Source organism: Dendrobates tinctorius, unplaced genomic scaffold (genome assembly GCF_039654945.1).
Source record: "Dendrobates tinctorius isolate UK_male_01 unplaced genomic scaffold, ASM3965494v1 ptg000038l, whole genome shotgun sequence".
NCBI lineage: Eukaryota > Metazoa > Chordata > Amphibia > Anura > Dendrobatidae > Dendrobates > Dendrobates tinctorius.
In genome coordinates, this window is record NW_027361706.1 from 24,274,124 (window position 1) to 24,301,159 (window position 27,036).

Here is a 27,036-nt window from a genome sequence, read left to right on the forward strand (position 1 = left end):
CACTACACAGATTTATGATGTGTTTTGTAATAAAAATGCCCAGTTGGTTTCAAACCTTTATTAAAAAAGTTTTTTTAACTTTAAAAACAGTTTACAAAAAAAAAATATTTTAAATAAAAGTTAAATTATTGTTTACACTGGTTGTCTGTCATTTCTTTCTGCGGCGAAATATGTTTAAAAAAAAGGTTAAATACAGGGTATTTAAAAGGTAAAAAGGTATTCAAAACCAGGTATATAACTGTGGGTAAATTTTAGCTTTTTGCCACAGTTGTGTTCCTGGTTGTGTTTGAAGCAAAGTATTTCACCTAAAAAGTTGTGTTTATTGTTGGTGATTTCCTAACAATGTACACAACTTTTGTTAAAAGGCGAAATACTTTGCATAAAACACAACCAGGTACACACCTGTGGCCTAAAGGTAAAAGTAGTAAGACCATGACAAGATAGCCAACTTTGGTTGGCAAAGGTATATACTGTTGGTACAGAAGGTACACAAGTTTGGTTGGGCACAAATCTTTCACACTCTGTCATCCTGCCAGTGTACTCTGCCTTGAGGTGACATAAAGTATAGTGCAAAATTGTCCCTCATTACTGAAACCATCACAGAACTTCTAGTGGTAATGTCATGGTAATCTTGCAAGGTGGTTTCTTCAGAGGTGTCCTCAATGGAAATGGGTTCCTTGCAGATAACAAAATTGTGGAGTACCACGCAAGCTTTGATCACCTCGTCCACAGTTTCTGTCTTGAGGTTGATCGCAGTCAATAGGACCCGCTATTTGGCTGTCAGAATACCAAAGGTACATTCAACCATTCTTCTTGCTCTTGTGAGGCGGTAATTAAAAATGCGTTTTGTTCTTGTCAATCCACTGCTAGAGTACGGTTTCAAAAGGTGTTCTGACAGCTGGAAGGCTTCATCCCCTACACAGACAAATGGCATAGGTGGACCAGATGTTTGCGGCAGCGGTCTAGGGGGTGGGAACTGGAAGTTGTTTCCATACAGTTTACGCTCCATGGCAGACAGTTTGAAAACTTGAGAGTCATTGGAGCGGCCATAGGCCCCAATATCAACAGCAATAAATTTGTATTCCGCGTCAGCGATGGCCATGAGGACAATTGAAAAATATTTCTTGTAATTGAAATTTTCCGATCCCGATCCGGCTGGCTTTACAATGCGGATATGTTTCCCGTCCACAGCGCCCAAGCAGTTGGGAAACTGACATATCTGTTGAAACTTTTCTGAAATTTCAATCCACCTCTCTGTTGTGGGCTCTGGTAAAAACTCTTCAGCTAAGGAGTCCCACAGTGCACGGCATGTGTACTTCACTATTCCAGATATGGTGGAAATCCCGAGTCTGTACTGGAAATGCAGTGACGAAAGGGATTCTCCAGTTGCAAGAAATATGTGGGGAATTAAAAAACAATCAATTAGTTTTAAATCACAGCATTACATACCAAAACTCAGCTATAACACTTGGAGATACAAACTACCACCAACAAGATTGCAGTGAAAGTGTGCTCTGATGCGAGCACATCCAATAAATGTGGCTTACCTTAAAGTCACCATCAGACGCTCTGCGGGTGAAACAGAGAAGCGGCAATAGGTGTCTGCTTTTCTTATGAGGTGTGCAATGCGCTCCACCAAGTAATCAAAATTCTCCATTTTCATCCGAACATATCCAAAAAATTTATCCGGGTTTTGTCGAAGGTCCATGCAGAGTGTAGAATAGACCCCACGCATCATTCTCTTGGCTGTGATGGGGTGGATCCACAAACGTCGTCTACGATGCCTGATGCGCTGCTGTCTCGCTCTCTCCTTCTCCAGAACAATCACCCTCAAACGATTTGCCTCCGCTGTAAAATCCGCCAAATTCTTCAAAATATTTCCAATGACAACATCCATCTTCGCCAGTAACTTGCTCTTCTCTCCAACCTGCACTTTCTCCTCTACAACCTGTCAAAGAAGGGCTGTAGGAACACGCTATATATAGTTTTCCAGTAGCCAATCCCGTTCGGAAGGCCACATGGGGTGTTTTTAAAAACCGGATCCGGCGTAATCCGTCGAAAAACGGATAGAAAAACGGATGAACCGGATGAGACGGATCCGGTTTTGTCTGTCAAGAACAAGACGGATCCGGCAGAAAACCGGATCCGTCACATCCGGTTTTACAAAACATTTTCCGGATCCGGCGTTCCGGCACGACGCCGGATCGCGCCTGACGCCGAAAACCTGATGTGTGAAAGTAGCCTTACTGGGTTTAAGTTAACAATGGGGCTGTTTTTAGGAACGTCTTGTTTTTTACTTATACATTCCAGTTCCTTGTGAAAAACATTCTGCTGCACATTGTGTATCACAGAGTTCACTCAGAGCAATGTCTTCTGCAGAGAGAGGCTTATGGCAGATATGCCAACCAATGACAATCAGTGTTACTGTCCTTATTGTGATAGCATTGTACAATGTGTACTAACCTTGCAATGGCGCGAACCAACCTCGTCCACCTTGAGAAGCGATCAAAACACCGACAGTCCAAGCCAACCTTCTCCTTGAATTTGGTAATGAAGGTGCTGACATCAGAACGGATCTCTGGGTCGACATCTGGATCCTGAAGGTTGAAGCTGTCTTCAACGGCAGTCTCTTCGCATTAGTCGTGAAGGAACCCTGGTCCTGTTAAGGCCTCTTTCACACTTCAGTTTTTTGCATCAGTCAAGATGCGCCAAAAAGAAGGATTGCGGATCCGTTTTAATACTGATGACAACGGATGGCACCCGTCCGTTTTTTTGACGGATCCGACAAATGAAGAATTTTAAAGGAATCGCAGCCTGGAAAAAGGAGAGAGAGAGAGAGAGAGAGAGAGAGAGAGAGAGATATTTTGGGTTAAATGAGTGTCTGGAGGATCCGCCACAGAAAAAAACGTTGCAAGCTCCGTTTTGAAATCTTTGAGGATGGTAACGGACAGGAGCTTTTGGCGGATCCGCAAAAAAAACTGATGCAACGGACGACAATCCGTCACAATCCGCCAATAATGGAAGTCAATGGGGAAAAAAACGGATCCTCAAAAGAAAATTGCGGATCCGTTTTTTTCAAAATCTGGCGGATTGTGACTGATTGTAAAAAACGGAAGTGTGAAAGAGGCCTAACCAAGAAGAGCTTGCAAAGGCATCAATAGACACTGGTCTTGTAGCAAGGTCCGTAGGGTTAAGATGGGATGGAACATGCTACCATTGCTGGGGCTTAGAGGATTTCCTGATCCTTTCCACGCGGTTACTGACATAGACGTAGAAGCGTTTAGTCTGGTTATATATGTAGCCCAGAACTACCTTACTGTCTGTGTAGAATTTTGTGTCATCCACGTGAATAGCTAGTTCGCTCTGTATGAAGTCTGCAATCTCTATGGCTAGTACAGCCCCACAGAGCTCGAGTCTGGGTATGGTGTGCTCGGGTTTAGGAGCCAGTTTAGCCTTTCCAAGCAGAAATCCAACATGGGCTGCATTGTTAGAGTCTACAACCTTCAAGTAAGCGACAGCGGCAATAGCTTCAGTGGAAGCATCAGAAAATACATGAATCTCTTTCCTTTGACTCGTAGCTAGGGATGCTGGAGTGTAACAATGTGGTATGTGGATCTTATCCAAGGCGCAAAGAGATTCTCTCCACGACTTCCACCTTAGTTGTTGGTCCGCAGGGAGTGGTACATCCCAGTACTTAATGCACTCTGAGAGTTGTCTCAGCAGGAGCTTGCCTTGTATAGTCAGGGGTGCGACAAACCCAAGTGGATCATAAAGGCTGTTCACCACTGACAGAACCCCGCGCTTAGTAAATGGTTTTTCCGCACCACTAACCTGAAAGCTGAAGGAGTCCTTTAGCAAGTTCCACCTCAGGCCTAGGCTTCTCTGTACTGGTGGATTGTCTGGGCCTAGATTCAAGTCCCTAAATTCTGCGGCATGATCATTAGGGTGAAAGGCCTTCATGACAACAGCACTATTGGAGGCAATTTTATGCAATCTTAAATGAGCTTTAGAAAGCATACCTTGTGTCCGTTTGAGCAGATCTATGGCTTCTTTCGCTGTGGGCATGGATTTAAGACCGCCGTCCACGTAGAAGTCCTTTTCAACGAACTGTTGGGCATCCTTCCCGAACTTTGCTGTGCCATCAGAGGCGGTCCTACGCAGGCCATATGTAGCGACTGCAGGAGAAGGACTGTTTCCGAACACGTGCACCTTCATGCGGTATTCAACCATTTCCTTGTTGGTGTCATTGTCTCGGTGCCATAGAAAACGGAGATAATTTCTGTGATCTTGTTGCACGACGAAACAATGGAACATTTGTTCGATGTCGGCGGTAATGGCGACCGGTTCCTTTCTGAATCTCATGAGCACTCCCACCAGGTTATTAGTCAGGTTCGGACCAGTGAGGAGAACGTCATTCAGGGATACGCCGTCATGTTTGGCGCTTGAATCGAACACCACTCTGATTTGTTTCGGCTTTCTTGGATGATATATTCCAAAGGAAGGTAGATACCAGCATTCTTCATCAGCTTGCAATGGTGGAGCTGGCGCTGCGTGGTCATTGCAAAATATCTTGTCCATAAAAGCTATGAAATGTTCCTTCATTTCAGGCTTGTTCCGCAATGTTCTCTGCAACGAGATGAATCTAGATAAGGCCTGTTCTCTGTTGTTAGGAAGCCTGGTCCTTGAAGCTTTGAAGGGTAAGGGAGCAACCCAGCGGTCAGATTCGTTTTTGAAGAATCCATTGTCCATCATTTTAAGAAACTCCTTGTCTTCTATGGATAAGGTGACTTTGTTGTCATCTTTTGTTGTGTGAAACACTGATCCCTATATCATCACCGTAGGGAGTAGGAATGATGTCAGGCTCTTGGATGCAATCAGAGAACCTTTCTTTCACTTCGTAGTGATGAGGGCATGGCTTAAAGTGAGTTGCGTGACCATTTTGGAGCACATACGATTTACAGGCGTTGACTTTAGATGCCTTGTGACTCCTATCCACACATACATCGCCCACGATTACCCAGCCTAGGTCGAGTCTTTGGGCGTATGGAGCATCATCTGGGCTGTTACATTGTTGGTGCACCTTGTGGACCTTTAGAATGTCCCTTCCGAGTAGGACCAGAATATCAGCATTCATGTCCAGAGGAGGGATTTCTTTAGTCAGGTGCCTCAAGTGGTGATGATGAAGCGCGGCTTCCGGAGTGAGAATCTCCTCCCTGTTATCTTGTATCTGGTCACATTCAATTAGGGTTGGCAAGGGTATATGCTTGTTTCCCTTGATTGAAGAGACTATGTACCCAGAGGCTCTCCTGCCAGAAGTCTCAATACGACCAGAGCAGGTGTTGAGGGTGTATGGAGTCGTTTGTCCCTTTATGTTAGGCTACTTTCACACATCAGGTTTTCGGCGTCAGGCGCGATCCGGCGTCGTGCCGGAACACCGGATCCGGCAAATGTTTAGTAAAACCGGATGTGACGGATCCGGTTTTCTGCCGGATCCGTCTTTTTCTTGACAGACAAAACCGGATCCGTCTCATCCGGTTCATCCGTTTTTCTATCCGTTTTTCGACGGATTACGCCGGATCCAGTTTTTAAAATTGACCCTTGTGGCCTTCCGAACGGGATTGGCTACTGGAAAACTATATATAGCATGTTCCTACAGCCCTTCTTTGACAGGTTGTAGAGGAGAAAGTGCAGGTTGGAGAGAAGAGCAAGTTACTGGCGAAGATGGATGTTGTCATTGGAAATATTTTGAAGAATTTGGCGGATTTTATAGCGGAGGCGAATCGTTTGAGGGTGATTGTTCTGGAGAAGGAGAGAGCGAGACAGCAGCGCATCAGGCATCGTAGACGACGTTTGTGGATCCACCCCATCACAGCCAAGAGAATGACGCGTGGGGTCTATTCTACACTCTGCATGGACCTTCGACGAAACCCGGATAAATTTTTTGGATATGTTAGGATGAAAATGGAGAATTTTGATTACTTGGTGGAGCGCATTGCACACCTCATAAGAAAAGCGGACACCTATTGCCGCTTCTCTGTTTCACCCGCAGAGCGTCTGATGGTGACTTTAAGGTAAGCCACATTTATTGGATGTGATCGCATCAGAGCACACTTTCACTGCAATCTTGTTGGTGGTAGTTTGTATCTCCAAGTGTTATAGCTCAGTTTTGGTATGTAATGCTGTGATTTAAAACTAATTTATTGTTTTTTAATTCCCCACAGATTTCTTGCAACTGGAGAATCCCTTTCGTCACTGCATTTCCAGTACAGACTCGGGATTTCCACCATATCTGGAATTGTGAAGTACACATGCCGTGCACTGTGGGACTCCTTAGCTGAAGAGTTTTTACCAGAGCCCACAACAGAGAGGTGGATTGAAATTGCTGACAAGTTTCAACAGATATGTCAGTTTCCCAACTGCTTGGGCGCTGTGGACGGGAAACATATCCGCATTGTAAAGCCAGCTGGATCGGGATCGGAATATTTCAATTACAAGAAATATTTTTCAATTGTCCTCATGGCCATCGCTGACGCGGAATACAAATTTATTGCGGTTGATATTGGGGCCTATGGCCGCTCCAATGACTCTCAAGTTTTCAAACTGTCTGCCATGGGGCGTAAACTGTATGGAAACACCTTCCAGTTCCCACCACCTAGACCGCTGCCGCAAACATCTGGTCCACCTATGCCATTTGTCTGTGTAGGGGATGAAGCCTTCCAGCTTTCAGAACACCTTTTGAAACCGTACTCTAGCAGAGGATTGACAAGACCAAAACGCATTTTTAATTACCACCTCACAAGAGCAAGAAGAATGGTTGAATGTACCTTTGGTATTCTGACAGCCAAATGGCGGGTCCTATTGACTGCGATCAACCTCAAGACAGAAACTGTGGACGAGGTGATCAAAGCTTGCGTGGTACTCCACAATTTTGTTATCTGCAAGGAACCCATTTCCATTGAGGACACCTCTGAAGAAACCACCTTGCAAGATTACCATGACATTACCACTAGAAGTTCTGTGATGGTTTCAGTAATGAGGGACAATTTTGCACTATACTTTATGTCACCTCAAGGCAGAGTACACTGGCAGGATGACAGAGTGTGAAAGATTTGTGCCCAACCAAACTTGTGTACCTTCTGTACCAACAGTATATACCTTTGCCAACCAAAGTTGGCTATCTTGTCATGGTCTCTATTTTTAGCTTTAGGCCACAGGTGTGTACCTGGTTGTGTTTTATGCAAAGTATTTCACCTTTTAACAAAAGTTGTGTACATTGTTAGGAAATCACCAACAATAAACACAACTTTTTAGGTGAAATACTTTGCTTCAAACACAACCAGGAACACAACTGTGGCAAAAAGCTAAAATTTACCCACAGTTATATACCTGGTTTTGAATACCTTTTTACCTTTTAAATACCCTGTATTTAACCTTTTTTTTAAACATATTTCGCCGCAGAAAGAAATGACAGACAACCAGTGTAAACAATAATTTAACTTTTATTTAAAATATTTTTTTTTGTAAACTGTTTTTTAAAGTTAAAAAAACTTTTTTAATAAAGGTTTGAAACCAACTGGGCATTTTTATTACAAAACACATCATAAATCTGTGTAGTGTGGGGTGGAAATACTGCTGGAGGGGCTGCGGGACACTTCGACAATGGGAGTGTGGAGAGAGGACTGGGATCGTGGTGGGGAAGGAACAGTTAGAGGTGATGGTGTGGAAAAAGCTACAGAATGGGTGGACATGTGGGAGGCAGAAGAGGTGGTGGGCGGTGGAGTGGAGGGTTGGGCAGGGACTGTAGGAGCAGATGATGTTGATGGAAAGTTGTATGGGGAAGGAGTTTGGTACGGGGAAGGAGTTTGGTACGGGGAAGAAGTTTGATACGGGGCAGGTTGCTGGAAGTGGGGAGATGTCTGGTACTGGGGAGGTTGCTGGTACTGGGGAGGTTGCTGGTACTGGGGAGGTTGCTGGTATGTAATAGGAGGGGGAGGATGGAAAGTGGCTGGAGGGGGTGCAGATGTAATAGGAGGGGGAGGATGGAATGTGGCTGGAGGGGGTGCAGGTGGAGGAACTACAGTGGTGGGAGGTGGAGGTTGGGAGGTAACCTGCTGTAGAGCACCGTGGCACGAATGCATTACATGCATCTGCTGGGTAGGAGATAGTGTTGCATGCGCTCCACAACAGACCTGAAAAAGGTGTGGTTTGGCGAAGATCTTGCTTCTGAATGCATGGTTTGCAGAAGTGTCTTCACCTCCAGAATGCTGGAGTTGATCTGCTGAAAGCCTGCGGAGATTTGCTCTGACAAGACTTTTAGACAGTTCTGGAAAGATGCATTCAGATGCAAGAACTCTGGCGCATAACTCTTTTCCTGACCCCTCTGCCGCTGCCGCCCAGTACCCGCAGGTGTACTAGAGGTGGCAGTGGCAGAAGGGTGGGGTAAAGGGAAAGCGATCTCCTCACCAGCAGCTTCATGTAATGTAGGCGGCCACGATGCTCCTGTGCTGGTGGATGGGACAGATGGGTCGAATGTGTGGGAAGGCTGGGAAGGTGCAGATGTACCGGGGCGGTCGAAGTGTCCCTCGGTGCCGGTCTCCTCAGGGATCGCCTCAGAAGGGTCCAATCGTGCAGGCTCCCGAGTGCTGCTCACCGTGCTGTGGAATAAAGAGAAAAAAAAACAATTAAAATAGTGACATGGTATGGCCCTGGCTGAAAAAAAAAAGTTACATCTAAACATTTTTTTGTCACATGTGGTGTGTAATATTTACCTTCTGGTGAGCATTGTCTCCCGGAGGAACGACAGGGCTCGTGCGTACTTGTACTTGCTCCTGCGTCCTCCAGATCCACTCGGGGCCCGCATCTCTTTATTGAACTCCTTCTTGAAACGATCCCTCACAGACCGCCACCGCTTCACAATTCTCTCCCCTGAAACGAGAAAGGACAAAGTGGTTAGTATACAACATCAGTGTTTCCCAAACTCCAGTCCTCATGGTCCCCAGGGGTCATGTTTTCAGGATTTCCAAAGTAAATAGAAATCCTGAACACATGATCCGTGGGGACCACGAGGACTGGAGTTCGGGAAACACTGGTTTAAATCAAGCAACCGGTACTGTATATACTTACGCTCTTTAATCTGGGCCCGAGCTTCGAGGTCCTCCCAGCGGTCCACAAGGAGCGAACAGATTTCCTCCCAGAGTCGTCGGGTAACGATCAGGTCAGCGTGGCGGCGGTCAGCCATATTCCAGAGCGGCTCCCTTTCTCTGACGAGATCGATGAGGCGGTCCACATCAATCCCTCCATCCTCACCGTCAGAGTCGGGAGCACGCTGTGAAGGCTGTTAAAGAAAAAGACAAAAATAACATAATTAGCCTCCACAAAAGAAATGAAATAAAAAGTGCAAAAAAAACAAAGCAAAAATATTTATACTTACACGCTGGTGACCGCCGCGTTGCTGTCGCCGACGACCCTGGGAGGCACTGCGAGGACCTCTTGGCCGAGCACCAGATTGGGAAGACTAGAGAAGAAAACAAAAAATGTTATGTCTTTGGATGTAGGCATTTGTTTGCTGTGTGTGGTCTGCAGAACATTGTTTTCTATGTGTTGTGTGTAGTGTGATGTTGTGTTTCTGCGTTTGATGCAAAAAACTTACCAATTGTGAGCCCACTCCAAGTGTCTGTCCACCCCTTCCTTCTTCTTCTGGGAGCTCCTCTTCATCTTGTGATTCCTGTTTTGAAATAAAAGGCAATGAATACACATATATTACAGAGATGATGGATTTTGGAAATAAAAACTTACCGTCAAACGCTGACGATGCGAGGGAGGGCTCCCAGAAGATGTGCTGTCTTCCTCATGGCCAGACTCCATGGCTGTGGGTGGTGTTTCTGCTGCTGCCATTGCTGCTGCTGCATCTATTGGGCGGCTGTTGAATAAAGAGAAACAAAGGGCCAATGAATATCTTGATATTCCATAGCCCTAGTTTGGAGGAATGGGGGATTTGATAATTACCGTCTCTCATCTGCTGCTGGACTCCCCTCCCGTTGTTCAGCATGCTGCTCCATTTGGGGTGGTGCTGATGGTGCTGCTGCTGCAGATGTCTGCTGCCTTCTCCTGCTCCTGGTTCTTGGCTTGGGTGGCATGTTGGGTGTGGCTGAGGGTCCCACTGTCTTGCTTTTATATATGTCCTGTGGGCAGAGCTACTGAGCATGCTCAGACCAAAGAAACCGGATCCGGCCGCCGGATCCGGCTGTCGCCGGATCCGGCGCATTGCGGCGCTCATAGGCTTTCATTGTATGAAAAAGCCGGACACGCCGGATTCGGCGTGTCCGGCTTTTTCGCCGGAGACAAAAAACGTTACAGTAGCCGTTTTTTCCAGACGCCGGATCGCGTCACATTGCCGGATCCGGCGAAAATCGGATGAAACGCATGGCCATCCGGCTCGATCCGGCTCTAATGCAAGTCAATGGGGGGGAAACCGGATCCGGCATTGCATTTCGCCGGATCCGGTTTTAGTCAAAAGCGCCGGATCGCGCCTGACGCCGAAAACCTGATGTGTGAAAGAGGCCTTAAAGATCTCAAAGAATTTAGGCCTTGCTAGAGGTCGGTTACTTTGCTCATCTACTATGGCATACATTTTGGAGGCCTTGTCGGGTTGTCCTTCTGGATAGACCTTAACCAGACATACCTTGGCACAGCATTTAGGAACAGTCCCTTCTCCACATACCTCAATACATGAGGAGGAAACAGCAGTTGCAGTTGGATCAGGAACTTGTGGCTCCCCGCCATGCTTTTGAGCAGGATTGGATGTCGCAGAAGGTTGCGAGTTGTATGGAGCTGGCGTGGATGCAAGGCTGTGACGTGTTTATCACTGCTGCATTCAGTGAACTTAATGGCGGCCTTACCGTCCTTAGCGAGGTGGTCTGAGGAGGCGCAACACTTATAACATATCCCAAGCTCCTTGAGGGTATCTTTACGCTCCTGCAAAGTCCTTGCTCTGAGTACACGGCATTCTTTAAGTGGGTGAGGCCTTTTGTGGATAGGGCACATACGGTTACTGTCCATGACTTTAGGAGCAACATTATTTGTTTTAGTGAAGGCAGGTGTAGTAAGTGGAACGTCAGTCTTCTATTGTCCTTGTTAGTTATCTTTGGGAAAGTTTGCAGTCTTTTAAATAGTGCACATTCTATGGCTTCTGAGCTGCCGTAGGTTTGTTCCAGTCTCTCCCAGGCTGCAATAAGACCTGCATCTGAATAGTCCACATGAACTGCCCTTATTGTCTTTATGCGCTCTGCTGATTCAGGGTCTAACCAGTTAACAAGCAAATCCAGTTGTTCTTTGCTAGTGAGATTAAGGTCTTGGATCACTGCTTGAAAGGTCGATTTCCAGGCTCTATAATTCTCGGCACGATCATCAAATGTTTATTAACTCCCGGCGAATCATGTATCTGGCGAAGTCAGACATGTCCGATCTCCCGGTCATTGTTGCAGGATGAACTTGTGGTATCCTTAGGGGATGTAAGTTCTCTGGCTTATATGACTGCGACAAATCTGGACGAAATGATGTGGCATAAGGGTTAAACTGTGGTTTAGTCTCTATAGGTTCTGCTGGCTGTGGCCTAAATTGTGAGTTAGTGCTGGAAGTTACCTTGTCGGCAGTAGGTGGCGACATTTCTTGACTTGCGGGCGCATCTGTGTTAGAAACTGGAGGTGGTGCTGGTGCAGATGTTAAATGTCTTAGCACGTAGTCAGAAGTGCGATCAGCTGAGTCCTCCATTTCTCCTGGAATAAGACACTCCGAATTATCTTCTTGTCCCAATGCTTGTTCAAGAACCTTCAGTTTAGCAAGGGCTGTTGCTTCTTCCCTTTCTGCTTGGAGTATTTTTAATTTCTTTTCAGCTTCCATTTTGTTTCTTTGAGCCTCCATCTCATTTCTTTGAGCTTCCATTTGGGCTTCTACTTCCACTTCAGCCTTCCTCTTAGCAAAGGAGGTTTTTACTCTAGCTTCCTCTGCAGCCGCACGGATCTCCAGTATCTTGTCGGACAATGTTGACTTCCTGGAGTGAGATGATCTGGAAGACGAAGATGTCATGATCCCAGTGCGGGTTTTTGAGCTGCACACCGGGGGTTAATGTCTGGAGCTCTGTGCAGGTTTTGACCTGCACACTTGGGGTTAATGATTGTGGCCTCTTTCTGGTTCTGGGAGAGCTTCATAAACCCCTGGGTAGCTTCAATCCCTGCCAGTTATACTTTTGCCATTGGCCTAGAGTGCTGACCCCCGTGTGCCTGTTTGTTGCTATAGCTTGTTTATATGGTTCTGACCCGATTCTGTTTACCGTTGTGAGTTTGCCTGTTGATTTTGTACTGCGTTATTATCTGTGTATGACTCATTGCATGTGACCTGACTACTCTCTGCTCGCCCCTCTTGTACCTTGCAACTATCTGTGTATGACTCATTGCATGTGACCAGACTACTCTCTGCTCGCCCCCTTTGGTACACTACAGCTATCTCTGTGTGTGACTCATTGGCTACGTCCTGACTATCCTCCCTGTCTATTCCCCTTGGTAACTTTGTCTCGCAGTTACTCTGCTAGGAATTGTCTTGCAGCTCCTAGCTCTGTGGAGTTTAGGCCACGCCCCCAGCAGTCACGTGCTTCAGGTCCTGCAGCTCTGAAGTACGCATCTATTCGGTTGCTGCCCGCTCCACAGGTAGCTTTGAGCACTGTTCGCTTTACTCAGGACACGTGCACTGGCTCAGTGAGCAAGTTCAGTACGGTGTCTCTGACATTATAACTGGCCTACAATTTTTTTTTTCTCTCCTCACTTCTGCAGCATGGACCCAATGTGTGCTTTATCTGAGCAGGTGAAAAGCTTGACTCAGTCACTGCAGAAGCTTTGTTTGGAACACCAAGCTCTGGCCCAGTCCCAACGGCGGGTTGAGGACTCAGTTCAGGGGGTACTTTCCGCAGGCTTCCAGCAGGTGGGGAATAGAGATGTCATTTTAATCCCACCTGAATCCCCGGTTAAATTGCCAGATATATTTTCTGGTAACAAGGATGAGTTCAGGGCATTTAAGGAGGGCTGTAAGCTTTTTTTTTTCTTTGAGACCCCGCTCCTCTGGGGATGAGAAACAGAGGGTGGGGGTCCCCACAAGCCTGGGCGTTCTCGCTTTCCTCTTCTGCCCCTGAGAGAATGTCTGTGGATGCATTTTTTGAAGCCTTAGGGCTTATTTATGATGAGCCTGATAGAGTGCGGTTGGCTGAGGACAAAGTAATGAGTGTCTGTCAGGGGGAGCACTCGGCCGAATGGTTCTGTACTGAATTCAGACGTTGGGCAGCGGAGATTTCCTGGAGTGATGCCGCCCTTCGGGAGCTGTTCCACAGAGGCCTGTGTGAACGTCTGAAGGATGCTTTGGCACTTCATCCTCCGCCTGACTCCCTGGAGGATGCCATGGTCCAAGCGGTTCGCATGGATCGCAGGCTGCGGGCTAGAGGCATTATGCAACGGGAATCGCCCTTATTCTTCAGTGGAGATGAGACCCAGTCTCTTCCTATGGCTATGGAGGTGAGCGCTGTCACCTGTGAGGGAAAGGAAAGAAGACGCCGCTGGGAAAAGCAGTTGTGCTTCTATTGTGGGAAATCTGGACATTGGAAGAAGGACTGCCCCTCCTGTCCGTCATCCTCCAAGATGGCGGGAAACGACTAGGTCTGGGTAGTAATCGAGGAGGCTACCCAGACCTTCAGGTACAATTTTCCTCATGTGCAAAAATGGTGCTGCAGGTGGAACTGGAACTTGGTTATGGTCCTGTTCAGACTACTGCTTTTATTGACTGCGGTTCGGCTGTGAACCTGATTGATACCAAGGTTATGACTCTTAATAAGCTAGGGACAGTCAGGCTTCATGATCCTGTTAAACTTGTGGCAATTGACTCATCTCCTCTTAACCAAGACGGTATCTGTTGCAGGTCTGAACTTTTTTCTCTAAAAGTGGGTTCCACTCATGTGGAGAAACTAAGTTGTCTGGTGCTAGATAACTTGCCTGCAGGACTGGTACTGGGGATGCCTTGGCTTCAACGCCATAATCCTACCATTGATTGGGTTACAGGGGAAATCACTCAATGGGGATGCAATAATAAATGTGGTAACCGGGGACATCTTGTTAACGCTGTTAAATCCGTGTCTGTGTCGTCTGTTGATCTGGAAGGTATTCCGGAGTACCTGAAAGATTTCGAAGACGTGTTTTCCGAAAGTGAGGCTGAGGCGCTGCCACCACATAGACCCTATGATTGTGCCATTGATTTAGTACCCGGTGCCAAGTTACCTAAGGCTCGATTGCTCAATTTGTCTGGGCCTGAGCGCCAAGCCATGAAGGAGTACATAGCTGAGAGTCTCCGCAAAGGGCATATCAGGCCTTCTGTGTCACCTGTGGCAGCAGGTTTCTTCTTTGTGAAGAAAAAAGATGGTGGTTTGCGGCCGTGCCTCGACTTTCGGGAACTGAACAAGATAACGGTAAGGAACTCTTACCCGCTTCCCCTCATCCCAGACTTATGTAACCAGTTAGCTGGGGCCCAATGGTTCTCCAAGTTAGATCTGAGGGGGGCCTACAATCTGATAAGGGTTCGGGAAGGTGACGAGTGGAAAACGGCATTCCTCACATCAGAAGGACTCTTTGAGAACCTGGTAATGCCATTTGGGTTAACTAATGCACCCGCTATTTTCCAAAATTTCATCAATGTTGTGTTTTCTGATCTGATAGGCCGTTTTGTTATTATTTATTTGGATGATATTTTGGTGTATTCCCCGGACAGTCAATCTCACTTGCAACATCTAAAGACAGTTCTCCAGAGACTCTGGGAGAACCAATTGTTTGCCAAATTGGAAAAATGTTTGTTTTTTGTACAGGAGCTGTCTTTTTTGGGGTTGATTGTGTCCTGTGAGGGGTTTCGTATGGATCCTAAGAAGGTGCTGGCGATCGCTGACTGGGTTCAGCCTCGAGATCTCAAGGGGCTCCAGCGCTTCTTAGGATTTGCGAACTATTACCGGAGATTCATTAAAGGTTTCTCACAAGTGGTGAAACCACTCACGGATCTTACCCAGAAGGGAGCTGATGTAAAAAATTGGTCTGTACTCGCTAAGGAATCCTTCTCAGCGATTAAGAAATGTTTTATGTCTGCCCCGGTGTTGGTGCAACCTGACCCGTCCAAACCATTCATTGTGGAGGTGGATGCTTCTGAAGTGGGGGTGGGGGCTGTGCTGTCCCAGGGTCCGGCCACCCTTACCAATCTCAAACCCTGTGCCTTCTCCAAGAAGTTCTCTTCAGCTGAGAAAAACTATGATGTAGGCAATAGAGAACTTCTTGCGGTCAAGCTGGCGTTTGAGGAATGGAGGCACTTTTTGGAAGGGGCGGCTCACCCTATCACGGTTGTCACGGATCACAAACATTTGGCATACCTTGAATCTGCTAAGAGGCTTACTCCTAGACAGGCCCGTTGGTCACTTTTTTTTTCACGATTTCAGTTCTCAATTACTTTTCGACCGGGGTCCAAAAATGTTAAAGCGGATGCCCTGTCCAGAAGTTTTGATCCAGTGTCTCCCCCTGAGCCGCCGTCCTCCATTCTTCCCCCAGGGGTGGTAGTGGCAGGGGTCTCAACTGAGTTGGAACAAGAAATCCTAAGGGCTCAGGCCCTAGCTCCGGCAACCAGGCCAAGCGATAAACTGTTTGTTCCAGATTCATTGCGGCCTAGACTTCTGCAGGAGTTTCATGATTCTAGGCTGAGTGCTCATCCAGGTATCACGGCCACTAGAGAGGCAGTAGCCAGGGGTTTTTGGTGGCCTTCATTAAGGTCCGATGTCAAGGAATTTGTTTCTGCTTGTGGCATATGTACCCGTTCCAAAAGCTCGCATAACCGACCGGCTGGGGAACTCATACCTCTACCGGTTCCTGATAGGCCATGGACTCATCTTTCCATGGATTTTATTACCGGCCTTCCACCTTCCAGGGGCAATACCGTGATCTGGGTGGTGGTGGATAGGTTTTCTAAACAGGCCCATTTCATTCCCTTGGCAGCATTACCTTCAGCAGAAACGTTGTCAAGATTGTTTGTGCAGCATGTGGTCCGATTGCATGGGGTGCCCCTGAATGTTGTGTCTGACAGAGGTGTGCAGTTTGTGGCCAAATTTTGGAGGGCGTTCTGTATGAAATTGGGCATCTCACTCTCCTTCTCGTCGGCATATCACCCGGAGAGTAATGGTCAGTAAAAACGCACCAATCAATCCCTGGAACAAATTCTCAGGTGTCTGACCTCCGCCAGACAGGAGGAGTGGTGTGATGCTTTACCGTTGGCTGAATTCGCTTTTAACAACCGGGTGAGTCAGTCCACCAACATGTCCCCATTCCTGATTATGGCTTTAATCCGCATTTTGGGGAGTTTTCTCGGGTGGATTCCGGTTGTCCAGGAGCAGAGGGGTCCGTTCAACGGTTAAAAGACCTCTGGGCTGAGGTCCAGTGTAATATCTCTCGAGCCCAGGGGAGATACAAATATTTTGCGGACAAAAAGAGAGCCTCGGGAGACATGTTTCAGGTGGGAGAGAAGGTTTGGCTCTCCACGCGTAACATCAACTTAAAGGTACCATCAGTTAAGTTGGGACCAAAGTTCATTGGTCCATACGAGATTATGGAGATAGTCAACCCAGTGGCATATAGGTTGCGTCTCCCCGCCTCCTTAAAAATATCTAATGTGTTCCATAAGTCTCTGTTGAAACCAGCAGGATCTGTCAAAGAGAACTCTGAGACTGTTGTTCCTTCAGTGCTGGTGGAGGGTCAATTGGAGTATGAGGTCGGACATATTGTGGACTCTCGGCGGGTGCGCCGCTCTTTGCAGTACCTGGTCCACTGGAAGGGATATGGACCAGAAGAGCGCTCATGGGTCCCTGCTCGCTCGGTACATGCAGATCGCCTGGTTCAGGCGTTCCATGCCAAGTACCCGGGGAAGCCTGGGGGTCCGGAGGCCCCCCGTTGAGAGGGGGGTACTGTCATGATCCCAGTGCGGGTTTTTGAGCTGCACACCGGGGGTTAATGTCTGGAGCTCTGTGCAGGTTTTGACCTGCACACTTGGGGTTAATGATTGTGGCCTCTTTCTGGTTCTGGGAGAGCTTCATAAACCCCTGGGTAGCTTCAATCCCTGCCAGTTATACTTTTGCCATTGGCCTAGTGTGCTGACCCCCGTGTGCCTGTTTGTTGCTATAGCTTGTTTATATGGTTCTGACCCGATTCTGTTTCCCGTTGTGAGTTTGCCTGTTGATTTTGTACTGCGTTATTATCTGTGTATGACTCATTGCATGTGACCTGACTACTCTCTGCTCGCCCCTCTTGTACCTTGCAACTATCTGTGTATGACTCATTGCATGTGACCTGACTACTCTCTGCTCGCCCCCTTTGGTACACTACAGCTATCTCTGTGTGTGACTCATTGGCTACGTCCTGACTATTCTCACTGTCTATTCCCCTTGGTAACTTTGTCTCGCAGTTACTCTGCTAGGAATTGTCTTGCAGCTCCTAGCTCGGTGGAGTTTAGGCCACGCCCCCAGCAGTCACGTGCTTCAGGTCCTGCAGCTCTGAAGTACGCATCTATTCGGTTGCTGCCCGCTCCACAGGTAGCTTTGAGCACTGTTCGCTTTACTCAGGACACGTGCACTGGCTCAGTGAGCAAGTTCAGTCCGGTGTCTCTGACAGATGTGATTTGATTTGTGATGTGATGTGAAAAGGAGAAATGGTTAAAATAACAAAAAAATGCAGTACTTGCAGACCTCAAATAATGCTAAGAAAACAACTTCATAATCATTTAAAAATAACAATACTAATGTTTTAACTCAGGAAGAGTTCAGAAATCAATATTTTGTGGAATAACCATGATTTTGAATCACAGCTTTCATGCGTCTTTTCATGCTTACCACCAGTCTTTCACACTGTTTTTGGGTGACCTTATGCCACTCTTGGTACACAAATTTAAGCAGTTCTTCTTTGTTTGATGTCTTGTCACTATCCATCTTCCTCTTGATTACATACCAGAGGCTTTCAATGGGGTTCAGGTCTGGAGATTGGGCTGGCCGTGACAGGGATTTGATGTGGTGGTCCTTCATCCACACATTGATTGACCTAGCTGTGTGGCATGGCACATTGTCCTGCTGGAAAAAAAACAGTCCTCAGAGTTGGGGAACATTGCCTGAGCAGAAGGAATCAACTGTGTTTCCAGGATAACCTTGTATGCGGCTTGATTCATATGTCCTTCGCAAAGATTAACCTGCCCAATTCCAGCCTTGCTGAAGCATCCCCAGATCATCACCGATCCTCCACCAAATTTTACAGTGGGTGCAAGACACTGTGGCTTGTACGCCTCTCCAGGTCTCCGTCTAACCATTAGATGACCAGGTGTTGTGTAAAGCTGAAAAATAGACTCGTCAGAGAAGATTACCTTAATCCAGTTCTCTATAGTCCAATTCTTATGGTCATTGGCAAACTTCAGCCTGGCTCTCCTTTTCTTCTCATTGATGAAAGGCTTTTTCTAGCTTTACATGACTTGAGCCCTGCCTCTAGGAGCCTGTTACGAACTGTTGTTGCCGTGCACTTCACCCCAGCTGCCATTTGCCATTCCTTTTGCAGGTCACATGATGTCATCCTGCGGTTGCTGAGTGACATTCAAATAAGATGACGGTCATCTAGGTCAGTTGAGAGTCGTTTTCGCCCTCTGCCGGTCTGTAGCTTTGTTGTCCACAATGTCTGCTGCTTGACCTTGTTGTAATTGAATGCCGTCTTAGAAATTTTAAGGATGGAGGCAACATGACGCTCACTGTATCCCTCTGCTAGTAAAGCCAGTATTGAGCTCTTCTTTTCCTCACTCAAGACATGTCTTTTCAACTCCTTTGGCATGGTTAAAAGTTATTTTTTCATTCCTATTACTTTTGGGATATTACTAGCACTTGTTTTGCCATCCAGCTTGTCCTATTGCAAGAGGATTGTGAACAACACAGCAGGGTTTTTTTTTATATTTTCCTTTGTTAATTAAGATTTGGATCAGGTGATCACCTAATCAGAAGAACATTAAGTAGAATGAGGTGTACTCTGGTCAGAATTCAACTGACACTGGAATGGAATGGCTGTCAGACATGTAGAGAAGCTGATTTTTATAAAACTGTGCAGTGGTCTCTTAATTTTTGCCAGGGCTGTATTTGGTATTGCTGCATTCAGAATCGCCCGATCTATCAATAAAAAAAGGATTAACTCGATCGCTAAATGGCGTAGCGGGAAAAAAATCAAAACAACTGAATTACATATTTTTGGTCGCCACGACATTACATTAAAATGCAATAATGGGCGATCAAAAGATCGTATCTGCACAAAAGTGGTATCATTAAAAACATCAGCTTGGTGCGCAAAAAGTAAGCTCACACACAACCTGAGATCACGAAAAATGGAGACGCTACGGGTCTCGAAAAATGGTGCAATTTTTTTTTAGCAAAGTTTGGAATTTTTTTCACCTCTTAGATAAAAAAGAACCTAGACATGTTTCGTGTCTATGAACTCGTAATGACCTGGAGAATCATAATGGCAGGTCAGTTTTAGCATTTAGTGAACCTATCAAAAAAGCCAAACAAAAAACAAGTGTGGAATTGCACTTTTTTTTGCAATTTCACCGCACTTGGAATTTTTTTTCCCGTTTTCTAGTACATGACGTGTCAATATAAAAAAACACTTATATTGGACCATGGACTTAACAATAAATAATGATTTGATCAGGGAATGCTTATTGCTAAGATGACTTTATTGACGTGATATGGCAAAAACAATAGTTAAAATCGTGCAAAAAAACCAAGAAAAAACTGCCAGTACAGCATGCCAAAATGGCTAAAATCAAAAAAAACAAAAACCTCTATATATATATATATACACAGGGACTACAAGCCGAATCATGGATGCATAATGTGCACAAGTGATCAAATACATGCATATACAGTGCCTTGCGAAAGTATTCGGCCCCCTGGAACTTTTCAACCTTTCCCCACATATCATGCTTCAAACATAAAAATACCAATTGTAAATTTTTGGTGAAGAATCAGCAACAAGTGGGAAACAATTGTGAAGTTGAACGAAATTTATTTGTTACTTTAAATTTTTGTGGAAATGCAAAAACTGAAAAGTGGGGAGTGCAAAATTATTCGGCCCCTTTACTTTCAGTGCAGCAAACTCACTACAGAAGTTCATTGTGGATCTCTGAATGATCCAATGTTTTCCTAAATGACTAATGATGATAAATATCATCCACCTGTCTGTAATCAAGTCTCCCTATAAATGCACCTGCTCTGTGATCGTCTCAGGGTTCTGTTTGAAGCACAGAAAGCATCAAGAAGACCAAGGAACACAACAGGCAGGTCCATGATACTGTTGTGGAGAAGTTTAAAGCTGGATTTGGATACAAACTTATTTCCAAAACTTTAAACATCCCAAGGAGCACTGTGCAAGCTATCATATTGAAATGGAAGGAGTATCATACCACTGCAAATCTACCAAGACCCGGCCGTCCCTCTAAACTTTCATCTCAAACAATTAGTAGACTGATCATAGATGCAGCCAAGAGGCCCATGATCACTCTGGATGAACTGCAGAGATCTAGAGCTGAGGTGGGACAGTCTGTCCACAAGACAACAATCAGTCGTATACTGCACAAATCTGGCCTTCATGGAAGAGTGGCAAGAAGAAAGCCATTTCTCAAAGATATCTATAAAAATTGTCGTTTGAAGCTTGTAATAAGCCACCTGGGAGACACACCAAACATGTGGAAGAAGATGTTCTGGTCAGATGAATCCAAAATTGAACTTTTTGGCAACAATGCCAAACGATATGTTTGGCGTAATGGCAATACAGCTCATCACCCTGAACACACCATCCCACTGTCAAACATGGTGGTGGCAGCATCATGGTTTGGGCTTGCTTTTCTTCAGCAGGGACAGGGAAGATGGTTAAAATTGATGGGAAGATGGATGGAGCCAAATACAGGACCATTCTTGAAGAAAACCTGTTGGAGTCTGCAAAAGACCTGAGACTGGGACGGAGATTTGTCTTCCAATAAGACAATGATCCCAAACATAATGCAAAATCTACAATGGAATGGTTCACATATAAACATATCCAGGTGTTAGAATGGCCAAGTCACAGTCCAGACCTGAATCCAATCGAGAATCTGTGGAAAGAGCTGAAAATTGCTGATCACAAACGATCTCCATCAAACCTGACTGAGCTCGAGCTGTTTGCCAAGGAAGAATGGGCAAGAATTTCAGTCTCTCGATGTACAAAACTGATATAGACATACCCTAAGCGACTTGCAGCCGTAATTGCATCAAAAGGTGGCGCAACAAAGTATTAAGTTAAAGGGGCCAAATAACATTGCATGCCCCACTTTTCAGTTTTTGAATTTCCACAAAAATTTAAAATAACCAATTAATTTTGTTCAACTTCACAATTGTGTCCCACTTGTTGTTGATTCTTCACCAAAAATTTACATTTGGTATCTTTATGTTTGAAGCATGATATGCGGGAAAAGGTTGAAAAGTTCCAGGGGGCAGAATACTTTCGCAAGGCACTGTATATATAAATAATCATATAAATATCTGGCATACATCTAACTATAATGAACACTATACCACCATAATGAAATAGAAAATAAATAATAAATGAAAAGATTAAAAAATATAAAAATGAAAATATAATAGCAAATAAAAATGAAAAATGAAATGGTGATAATGCACTTAATAATAAATATAAAAAATGTATAATAAATAGATTGTCTACAGGCAGCAAAAATGGTTATATATCATAGGTCATGATCCAGCACTAAAATCACATAATATAAATGGACTGGCGTCCTTCGTCCTTCCGAAACACGCTTCGGGGAGTGCCTTACACTGCCACACGGGGACTTCCACGATTCCACCCATAGGTAATACACTGTGCTATATTTTTGTGCAGCTAGTCTGGCGATATACCCCATGATGGGGACTATATAGTAATATACATGAGCTTTGGGTTATTTCAATACCCTCAAAAAAAAAAAAAATATTTATAGGGAGGTGGATTTATTTACGTATTTATCATTTACTATTTTTTCTCCCATTAATGTATATTTTATTGTTAGATCATGATTCAATACATATATTTCGTTGCATGATCTGCACATGATATGAATTATTTATATTAATAACCTATGTGATTTTAGTACTGGATCACGGCCTATGATATATAACCATTTTTGCTGCCTGTAGACAATCTATTTATTTATTATACATTTTTTATATTTATTATTAAGTGTATTATCACCATTTTATTTGTCATTTTTATTTGCTATTATATTTTCATATTTTTTACCTTTTTCATTTATTATTTATTTTCTATTTCATTGTGGTGGTATAGTGTTCATTATAGTTAGATGTATGCCAGTTATTTATATGATTATTTATATATATATACATATATATACATATATATGCATGTATTTGATCACTTGTGCACATTATGCATCCATGATTTGGCTTGTAGTCCCTGTGTGTGTGTATATATTGTGGTGTAGTTACCACTGTGTCGGCTAGGGGGCGCTGTGTGGGTATCCCAGGAAGGGTGTACAGGCACATTCAGTGTGGTAACAGGAGCAGGGTCCTAAATGACCATTGTGGGTCTCAAGGTGGGTGGCCTTGGGATGCAGGCTCCAGGGTGTATTGATCAGCAGAGGTACTGCTGATCTTTCTGTTACACTGTGTCAGGGAAGCCTGTGTGTCTATACAACCTTTGGTGATGTCATAGCCATGTGATCCCCTTTGGGTGTGGTTACAGGGCTATGTAATTGAGGTGTTTGGCACATGTGAGAGTGTGGAGGGAGTCTGTCAGAGTGTGGACAGACTTCCATGTGTCCAGGTGGGACACTACAGAGAGTGGTCTGTGTTCCAAGGAAGGAGAAGCCTTCCTGGGTCTGCGGCTGCAGATAGAGCGCTGCTCTGGACATTGCCCTGGCCTATGTATATTAGTTGTATATGGGGAGGACTAAACCTCCCAGGATGTTCTGAGACTCTCGGTCCGAGTCTGAAGCCACGGACGTTTATGTTCTTTTGTGCCTAAGCTAGAGGCTATTTTGGTGATATGCTGAGTTATGGTTTATGGAGCAAATAAACCTCATGAACTTTGGGAAGAACCTGCCTCATGATTGTCTCCCGCTGCACCTGAGCGAGTCACATCCCTACAATTGGTGACAGACTGCGGGCAGCGACTCCCAGAAGCACGTGTGGCAGCGCTGGCGATTCTGAGCCAGGAGAGCAGACGGTCTGACAACCGTGAGTAATACTGACCGAGGTCAGAGAAAGTGACTGTATTAAAATTTGTGGGATACCTCTGAGGAGAAGAGGCGTCCAGGAACCTGTGTGGCCGACACAGGTAACAGACAGGAGTCTGTGTTGCACTGACAAGGGTCAGTGAGAGACTGTGTTCCTGGAGGGGTCAGTGAGCAAGGTCCTGGAGGGTCAGTGTTGGGAGGTTCTGGGAGAGGAATCGGATCCCTGGAACACGTGATATGACCTTGGACCTGGTGAGGTGTGTGTTGGTCAGTCTCAGGCGGAGACGGATGTCCTGAAGAGCACCCGCTGAGCCCCTGGACCTGGTGAGGCTGGTGTGTTGGGAGACCCTGGGAGGAGGGTCGGCTCCCTGAATAGCACCCGGTGTGCCCTGTGTGTTGGACGGTCTCAGGTGGAGACGGTACGTCCTGAGTGGCACACGAACAGGACACGTGAGAGACTGTGCATGTGTTTTTTTTTCTTTTTTTTTTCTTTTCCTCTGCAAAACCTGACGGTGCTTGCTGTGGCTCAGTGGGGTCACGAAGGTCTCGCAGCACAGGGACCTGGTGTTTTCTTTAAGGGATCTGCCCTGGGAGCATTGGTAGCAGACGCTGTCTGTCTACACCATCCTGCTGCAGCTTTATTGCATGTGACTAAGCGGATACAGTAGTTGTGGCTTTACACAACTATTAAGGGTGAGTACCCTGTATTATTGCTGCATAACCCATTATACCTGCACTGGTAAGGCCCTATGGGCGCACTTTTGTGGCTTTTTTATCTTTGAAGGTGACAAGCGGCTTCCAGTAACCCGGCGGGGTTACGAAGGTGACAAGCGGCTTCTGGTGGATCGGCGGGTCCACGAAGATGGCGCAGCAGGAGCTGCAGTGACACCAGCCGTTGTGTATGTGTGTGAACAGCAGCCGGAGGTGCCGGGGATCAGTGACAGCAGGAGCTGTGGTGGTGCCAGCAAAGACTTGTGTGGTATCGTGAGAGACAAACTGTACTGTGTGAACTGTGGCATAAGAAGTTCTGCAGAACGGACATGGGGAAATCCCAAAAGGGGGCGGTGACCCAAAAGGGAGTGGTAACCAAAAAAGGGGTGGAGTTCCAAAAGGGGGCGGTGACCAAAATTGGGGTGGCAACCCAAAGCGGGGTGGTGGTCCAGAAAGGGGCCAAGTTTGAAGAAGTGACAGCACTGGGTGACTCAGTAGGTACGTCTGGAGTACCGCAGTGTATGTGCAGGTCTTTTTCAGAATGTGGAATATCCTTTTCAGGTAGTAATGACGGGCCACAGATGTGTACAGTGATGCTGCACCGGGAAGGAGCCTTTGGTCGGCTGGACTCAGAGAGTCAGGTGACTCTGACAGGAACTCCTCTCGTTTTCTCTCTGACCGAGAAAAACGTCAGGGTTCGCTGTAAACACGGGGTCACGGTGAACTACGCAGTAGACACAGTAGTGTTTGAGGGGACCAAAGGTGGTGAGTGCCAAGGTAGAGGGATACCACGGGACTTAGTCTATGCCTGGGAGAGGGGCCGGGACTTTCTTTTGTTGATGACGTTTGGTCTAACGATGGAGATGCTTCGACTGTGGGACAAGCAGACACTGAGACAGTGACGGCTCCTGACATGGACAGGTCAGAGGTAGAACTGACCAGAGGAAGAAGTACATCTGCCCAACTGACGGACCTGACGTCTCGTGATAAGACAGATGGTGGGCTGGGAGATGAGACTACTGGACTAGACACATTGGTGCTGGACGGTAACTGGAGGGTTCACTCGACTGGTGTGACTGACCCAGTGGTACCCTTTGATGATATAATTAAAGAGGTAGTGGTGAGACACGTGCTGGCCAAAAGAGAACAAGATCATGAGATACAGCTGATAAAGGAGACTGTAACAGAACATGTCGAACGGGAAAGAGTCCTAAGGCAAGCAGCTGAGCACAGAGTGGATGAGCTGGAGAAGGAAGTCTCTGAGCTCAGAGGTCACCTGTCAGCATGTAAAACCATGAACAAGACCCTGTTGGAAGATATGGAGGTGCTCAGAGAGGCCCAAGAGAAGCATCAACAGGAGATTCTCAGGAGAGAGGATCAGCATCGCTACCTGGCAGAGGAGCGAGATAAAGTTCTGCAAGAACTCAGTGGAGTAGTAAAAGGTCTTCTGCAGAAGAAGTGGATGGGTGAAGACGTACAGCGGCCGTGCCCGACTGATAGCAAGGCAGAACTGCCAAAGCCCATCTTGGAAAAGGGTCCTGAAGACTGTAAATCTCAGGAAGATGGTGAACCAAGAGCTGCACAAGACAGTCACCCGGTCTTGGCAGATACCTTGAGGGAAGTGTCCGTGGGGAACCCAGAGCCTTCTGTCCAGGATGAGAGCAAGTCCATGACCTTCAAGTGCGTGATGGAGGTACCCGAAGACGTGCGAGAAGCGTGTGCCAGCGAAGGTGTGCATGAGACCTTTAAAAAGGCAGTAAAGGCCTATAGTGTGAGCTGGGCACCAGAAACAGACCAGTTGGTGATACTGGCAGAAACGGAAGACACAGAGAGAAGGGTGGCTGTCCTGAAGGAGATGCACCTACAATGTCTCCGCACGAAACAGATGCTCGTGGAGCGTAATAGGAAAGCCGCTCGACGTCTGGAGCTTGCAAGGGAAGCACAAAGTCGGCTGGGCTTTGTGGAAGACATAATTCCGGTACCCAGAAATCTGGTGGGGAAAGTCGTTGGCAGACTTGGAAAGGTGATGCAGGAGATGGTGAATCGGTCCTGTGTGAAGAGAGTGAGGATCCCACCTGCTGGTGAAATCCAAGTCGTTATTGAAGATGACATGGTTCCTGTCATTGTGGTTGGTTCGGTGGAAAGCATTGGGAAACTTCGCATGCTCCTGGAATATCGGGTAGCGTACCTGAAGGAGATTGAGCAGCTAAGACAGGATCGACTGCAGATGAATGAGCAGATAGAGAACGTCAGGTGGCGTCCACCTCCAACCCAAGGTGTAAGGACCCGAAGGGATCCTCCAAGGAATGAAAGGAGAGGTAGTCGAAGGCAAGAACGTCGAGAGTCCGCAAGTGGCCGTTCTAATCGTAGTAACATAGGCACGAGACCCGGTGGTGGACATAGTGACAGAGGGTCAGACTCAGACCAGCCAGTTGGCCCAGCTGGAGGTGGGACTCATGACAGTGTGAACTGGGAGAGCCGGCCGGTGAGAGAAAGGTCGGGTGACGGAGCGCACTGCAAACAGGTGGAGACTAAAGAGTGTCTGATCACACTGACGGACGTTGACGGGAAGGCCAAAGCCCAAGGCCGAGATACTGACCGCTGGGGGCGGGGGAGGCCTAACGTGAATATGAGGCAGTTTGACTACCGAAACAGACGGAGATGGTCCTCTCGACTTGTAGGGCAAGGTGACATGGGTGCCAGGTCTCAAGATACCTGGGTGATGTCATGTGTTCAACCCCACAAGTTTGAACAGAGGGGGGAGGTATGTGGTGTAGTTACCACTGTGTCGGCTAGGGGGCGCTGTGTGGGTATCCCAGGACGGGTGTACAGGCACATTCAGTGTGGTAACAGGAGCAGGGTCCTAAATGACCATTGTGGGTCTCAAGGTGGGTGGCCTTGGGATGCAGGCTCCAGGGTGTATTGATCAGCAGAGGTACTGCTGATCTTTCTGTTACACTGTGT